Source organism: Hippopotamus amphibius, chromosome 6 (genome assembly GCF_030028045.1).
Source record: "Hippopotamus amphibius kiboko isolate mHipAmp2 chromosome 6, mHipAmp2.hap2, whole genome shotgun sequence".
NCBI lineage: Eukaryota > Metazoa > Chordata > Mammalia > Artiodactyla > Hippopotamidae > Hippopotamus > Hippopotamus amphibius.
The window spans coordinates 20404945-20412251 of record NC_080191.1 but is presented as its reverse complement, the minus strand read 5'-3'; the positions used below and the strand labels follow the sequence as shown (position 1 = coordinate 20412251).

Genomic DNA, 7307 nt, shown 5'->3' with positions numbered 1-7307 from the left:
TATTTTGTAGGAGTGAGTGGCCTAACTTAGAAAAAAAAATTCTATGAGTAACAGAATATATATATTTATTGACATGAACAATGGATATTCTATCCCATAGGATATACACACATATATATATTATCCATGTCATTAAATAACCAATCAATTCAAGGACACACAAATTTTTTTTCTTATATTTCATCTTTTAAATTTTATTTTATTGACATACAGTTGATTCACAAAGTTTTGTTAGTTTCTGCTGTACAGAAAATGATTCAGTTATACATATATGTTTTCCATATTGTTTTCCATTATGGTTTATCACAGGATATTGAATATAGTTCCCTGTGCTATATAGTAGGACCTTGCTGTTTATCCATTCTATATATAATAGTTTGCATCTGCTGATCCCAAACTCCCAATTTATCTCACATCCACCCACCTCCCCCTTGGCAGCCACAATCTGTTCTCTATGTCTATAAGTCTGTTTCACACATAAGTTCATTTGTGTCATATTTTAGATTCCACATATGAGTAATATCATATGGTATTTGTCTTTCTCTTTCTGACTTACTTCACTTAGTATGATAATCTCTAGGTCCATCTGTGTTGCTGCAAATCACATTAATTCATTCTTTTTTTATGGCTGAGTAATATTCCGTTGTATATATGTACCACATCTTCTTTATCCATTCATCTGTCAATGGAAATTTAGGTTGTTTCCATGTCTTGGCTATTGTGAATAGTGCTGCTATGAACATAGCGGTGCATGTATCTTTTTGAATTATAGTTTTGTAGAACACACAAATTGAAGTTAAATTAACATTGTTCTGACATCATTTATTCATCAGCATCTAGTACCATTTTGCGCCTCCATATCTATGTTCTATCCTGCTCTCTAACCCAGGAGGTTGACCTGTATAAATCATATCCATGGTTTCTCATTCCTTTGACTTCCAGTTGAGTTCAGCCAGTGGAGAAATCTAGCAATAGTTTGAAGGGAGAGAAAAGAGTAAGGTAAGAGTATTTATTTTCCTGGCTTCTCCCTTCCCTTTCTAAGTGAGCTCAGACTGGCTAGTTCCTGAACCAAAAGTCACTCTAGGTAGCAGATGACACTCTACTATCTCCCTCTGGGTTCCAGTTACACCTCTTTGTTCCCCTAGGCCTAGGGTTGGTACCAGCTCATCTGCTGCTGAAGTCACTTTATTGAAGTAGCCTTTGTGATTTCCCTACACTGATTCTTTTATCTATGTCAATAAACATATCAAAATTATCCTGTTTTCAATGGGCCATATATTTTCTGTTGAGATGAGATTGATACAGAAAAGATATCTCTATTAACCATCTTCATATGCATATGTACTCTTTCTAAAGCAAAATATTTATATGACTAATGGTTTTATTTATTTATTTGTTGGTTTATACATCTTTATTGGAGCATAATTGCTTTCCAATGTTATGTTACTTCCTGTTGTACAACAAAGTGAATCAGGTGTATTTATACATGTATCCCCATATCCCCTCCCTCTTGGGCCTCCCTCTCACCCTCCACATCCCACCCCTCTAGTTCCTCACAAAGCACCAAGCTGATCTCCCTGTGCTATGCAGCGGCTTCCCACTAGCCTTCTGTTTTACCTTTGGTAATGTATATATGTCAATGCTACTCTCTCACTATGTTCCAGCCTCCCCTTCCCCTGCCCCGTGTCCTCAAGTTTGTTCTCTACATCTGCATCTTTATTTTTTCCCTGTTGCTAGGTTCATCAATACAATTTTTCTAGATTCCAGATATATGTGTTAGCATACGGTATTTGTTTTTCTCTTTCTGACTTACTTCACTCTGTGTGACAGACTCTAGGTCCATCCACCTCACTACAAATAACTCGATTTCATTCTTTTTTTTAGCTGAGTAAAATTCCATTGTATATACATGTCACATCTTCTTTATCCATTCTCTCTTTATTTATAAAGTCATACTTTCAGTGTATTTATCTGGAGGAAAAAAGAACCATATGTTGCATATACACAAATGATGCTTCTCTTCTTAATACTGACCAATATTTTCTTAAACTACAAATTAACTTTTATATTAATCTATGTTACATCATTTATCCTGACTTGGGACATCTTGGTGGCCCACCTAACCTCTATCTTCACTGTCTTAGAAGAACTCAAATCATATCCAGTAATCAACCCTATTTTTTACTCCAGAGTTGGAATCCTGATTGGTCTCTATAGCATTCTTCAAAAGGATCAAGATTTTTTGTGTTCTGAGAAGTAAAAAATTTTCAGGCTGTCTGTAAGAAAACTATTACAAATTATAAATGTAAACATATGAATGATTAAATATTTGTTAAAAACAAGAAAATTAATAATTAAAAAAAATTTAAACCTAAAATTAAAGCAGAAAAATAAATTTTATTAAACTGCTTGACTCATCTCTGTATTTTCCTTCCTTTTCAAAATCCATAGCCCTTGATCACTATTTCCTATGAAATAATTTCATAGTATTATTTTTGATAGAATAAAAACATGCTTTAGTCTTTCATTCAGAAAAGCTAAAATCAAACAACTTTGATTTTACTATTAATAATCACTTTCTGTTTTTAGTTTTGCTATTGGTATGTGCCCTACAAATTAAGAAATTCTGATAAATTCTATTTTATGTAATTTCCATCAAAAAGGAAAAAATATGATTTATTTATACTTGTTTATTCTACAGTATGAAATATATTCCAGACAAGAATAATCTTCCACTTTAATAAGTTAAAGATGCAAGTTGAATCCTCAGCTAACAATTGTACTCTTCTGGTGTTGGAACAATATTTCATAGACTATTTCTTATTTTCTATATTTTAAATTGCTTTTTCCAACCATTATCCACACCCTTCTCACACCAGATACCTTAATATATATTCATATTACATTTCAACCTAAGTACTATGTGCAGTAAATTGGAAGCCTAGCAAAATGTTAACTGTACCAACTAAACGTAAAGGTGACTACAAACCACACAAATACATACCATTAACCCTATACTATGTGAACTTCCAATCAAATTCTCCATAGCAGGATCTCTCCAAATATTCAAAACTTGAACACCATCTGAAATGAAGGGTAGTGACTGTGATAGAGAGAGTAAGTCAAAGTTCAGACACAGCAGTCTTAACTAATTTGGATTAAAATATTTTATTTTGCAAATTTTTCCAAAAAAGAAAATATGAAAACATGAACATATTGCTAGGGCCTCTGTCTGTGCCTTAGGAAAAGGTTATGGGCCTATTATGGGCCAATTAATGGGCCTAAAGCTTAATTATCTTGATATTAAATCCAATTCTTTATTAAAATTTTATTTATTTATTTATTTATTTATTTATTTATTTTTTCTTGTGTTGGGTCTTCATTGCTGTGCATGGGCTTTCTCTAGTTGCAGCTAGCGGGGGCTACTCTTCATTGTGGTGTGCAGGCATCTCATTGCAGTGGCTTCTCTTGTTGCGGAGCATGGGCTCTAGGCGCGTGGGCTTCAGTAGTTGTGGCTCTTGGGCTCTAGAGCGCAGGCTCCGTTGTTGTGGCACACAAGATTAGTTGCTCCTCTGCATGTGGGATTCTCCCAGACCAGGGATCGAATCCGTGTCCCCTTCATTGTCAGGTGGATTCTCAACCACCTGTGTGCCACCAAGGAAGTCCCTTAAATCCAATTCTGTCTCTGGTGATTGTATCTGCCTCAGATTTGGGCAGACAGTCTACTCTCTGAACTGACCAATCAGAGTAAAGAGAAGTGTTATTTTACCTGTGTTGGAAAAAGTTCTCTCTCCCCTTTTCATGGAGATGTGAACAAAATTTGCAACCATGAAGACACTGGCCAGAGTAAAGTTAATGCTGGCCAAGTGGGTTTGGAAGAGACCTCAACTCTTGAGGGAATGTTCAAAATATGTTCATAGCATCCCTGGAAATTACCCTATTTATGGATTTTTACTTTGTCAGGAAAATACCATTTCAGCTAGTTGAATTAGCATTTTCAGTTAATGAGCACAGAAATCATCCTAATACAATTAATTTGCATTTTTTCAGGCTTATTGTTTAAATAAAAGTAATTTACACTTAGATATAATTCTTAAATATGGAATTATTTAAAAATCCTTATAAACTGTTGAATTACACAGCTATCACAGATGGCATAAATGTTTTTTCCCAAATGATAAGAAAATTTTTAAGACCAGTTATTTCTCAAGTATAATAATAGCATTTAGTTTTAAGGACATTTAAGTATATGAAATAAAGTTAATATGTTAGAATTTACATTGGTATCCTATTCAGCATTCCCCTAAGGTAAACATTTTAATTTGTTGAGAGTAAAACATAGTTTTCAGAGTATTTTTTATGAATTTTCAAAGTTCAAGAATAAAGCATATGCCTCCTAAAAGCATTGATATAAAAATATATATCAAAGCATTTTCCTATTGATGAGTTATGTTTTAAAGGTTTGCAAATCTCAATTAGGTGTATTTCAAGGCATAAAATTGAAAAAGAAATTTCTTTTATTGTTAGCAAAAGAAACAAAACAAAACAAAAAACATAATCCCCTTAAGACTCAAAGCTCATTAAAGTTGCTTTTGTGAATAACTACTATCTTTTGGTTTACAATCATTAACACTCTGGGAAGTCCCAGGCAGGAGACAGTGAAACACATAACTCAGAGTGAGAGATAAAAGTGACTAAAGAGGAAGAAGAGGAAAAAAGGTTTTGTTTAATAATTCCAAAAGGAATGTAACAAAAGATCTTGTCAGAAAACATTAAAATTCTTTCATATGCAAAAAAAAAAATCATAAGCAGAGAGAAGTGAAATATAATGCCCAGAGGAATACTGATTAGTTTGAATCAGTAGAATATTTCTGTCTTATATGGAAACAGTTTACATCTTGAAGTTCCCTGGCAGAGCAAGGAAGTACTATTAGCAAATGGAGACAAAGAGAGAGAAACTGATTCACAACCTTTGATACCACTTTTCTATTCCATATGCTTCTGACAACTAAAGAATGATACTCACCATCTGGCTCTACATGGATTAATCATTAGCCACTGTACTTTCTAATTCTGAGAGGAGTTCAAAGTGGAGATCAGAAATGAGGCACTCTGTGCTCCGGGAAAAACTGGCAGAACAGGGTTTCAGACAGATATTTTCAGGAGAAAATTTTATGAACCCAATTTCTTGCATCTTCTCTTACCTAGAAAAGCACTAAGATCATTAATGGAGACATCTGCTCCTTGCGACTAGTAGCAACCTTCTACCGAGATGTGTGCTTGATTGCACATACCTCCTTCACCAAAATCATACATATCATATATATTCTGACCTTCCCTGCTACCTCTTCAGAGTAGTTCCTCACAGCTGAGAGGCTTTCTCCTCAGGAAGTCCTCAAATAAAACTGAACTCACAGCTCTCACATTGTGTGTCTTTTTCAGTTGTCACTTCACATTTCCCAAAGGTTCCTATAAATAGGAAACTGTTAAGGCAGTTCTCATAATGGCTTCAGCTTCATTTTTCCCTTATTCTCACTTTGAGATGCATTTACAGAGGTCTCCCAGGTCCCAGAAAGAACAGTCTAGTTTTCTGTTTCTAAAAGGATGTCATATTTATAGATATGTTTATGTCTACACTTTACTGAAATATACAGAAAGGTCTGCAAGAAACTGAATTTTACACATTTTATACAGGTGGTTGACATCCGTTGTACAAATCCCCAAGGAAGAATTGTATTTGAAACTATTCTGGTTCTTCTAAAAATGCTGTGGTAAATGTATGCAAAATGTGTTTGGCTCAATAACAAAAATTTTCATGTGTTTCAGTCCTTTTATGTTTATCATGTCTTTTTTTATTAGTTATATTTGCTTGTTGACCAAGGACCTACAGTTCAGTAGTTAACACAAATTATGACTGCTAAGAAAGCAGTATTTTTCGTTTACATTTCTCCAAAAATTTGTATTACCTCATTTAGGATACAAAACTTCTTTGCCTTTGTGCCTGAACTCGAGGGTTTTTAGTTTAGTTTGGGAGACAACACACAATAATATTAACCCATAAAGGTGATAACAAGGGTTTTTAGGTTACAAGTAGAATAAGAGGTACAAATAGATAAGAGGGTTTTTAGGGTACAAGCAGAATAAGAGGTACAAGTAGATAAGAGGGTTTTTAGGGTGCAAGTAGAATACAAAAGGATAAGAGGGTGTTCAGTGATCCCTTGTTTATTTTTTTAACTATCAAATAGTTCAGGTCTAATCATTTACAGAGAGAATGATATAACAAAAACCTAAGTTTCTTCCCTTAAGTTTTGTTAACTTGTAACATTTTTGTATCTTAAATTTAGATTACTCAAAATAATAAGAATACAATAATGCAGGTACATATTAAATCTGTTCTGCTAGTGTCTTCAATCTCTTGTCCTTACTTAGAAGTGACAACTGTCCTAAACTATCTGGACATCCTTGGTTTGAAATAAAGATACTGTACTATTGTACTGTATACAGTACTGTACAGCAAAGTACACAAAAGCACAACCACTTGTAGAGGATGCACACACATGACAATGTACACCAGACACGTGAACTAACTTACATGATTGGTCATGTGAACTCATGTTTGCATCTTTGAAAGTTCTCAACTTGAAGATTTGTATATAGGGAACTTACTGTATTTTAGCCTTTGACTGTAATGTTAAATATCTCAAATCTTTTGTAATTTCTTCAGTATTCCCCAACATTCAAAAAATATACATTAAGTTTTGTTTTAATTGTTATGGGAGTATAGTTAATTTACAATGTTGTGTTAGTTTCAAGGGTACAGCAAAGTGAATCAGATATATATATCATATACATATCTCCACTCTTTTTTAGATTCTATTCCTATATAGGCCGTTATAGAATATTGGGTACAGTTCCCTGTGCTATACAGTAGATTCTTATTAGTTATCTATTTTATATAGAATAGTGTATATATGTCAATCCCAATCTCCCAATTTATCTCTCCCCACCTTCTCCCCCTCTGGTAACCATAATTTTGTTTTCTACATCTGTAACTCTATTTCTGTTTTGTAGATAAGTTCATTTGCACACTTTTTTTTAGATTCCACATATAAGCAATATCACACGGTAGTTGTCTATCTCTGTCTTACTTCACTCAGTATGACAATCTCTAGATCCACCCATGTTGCTGCAAATGGCATTATTTCATTCTTTTTTGTGGCTGAGTAATACTCCATTGTACCACATCTTCTTTATCTATTCCTCTGTTGATGGACATTTAGGTTGCTTCCAGGTCCTGATATTGTAAA

At 33.8% G+C, this 7307-nt stretch overlaps 1 long non-coding RNA gene across 1 annotated transcript; it reads right to left on the bottom strand.

Moving 5' to 3' along the window:
* Positions 1–403: 403 nt before the first annotated feature.
* LOC130855663 (uncharacterized) lies at positions 404–3076 on the bottom strand. The gene is made up of 3 exons (XR_009054352.1): positions 3005–3076; positions 1814–1971; positions 404–965 (listed from the first exon to the last, which is right to left on the bottom strand). It is a non-coding gene; the product is annotated as an uncharacterized LOC130855663 (long non-coding RNA).
* Between the last annotated feature and the right edge of the window lie 4231 nt (positions 3077–7307).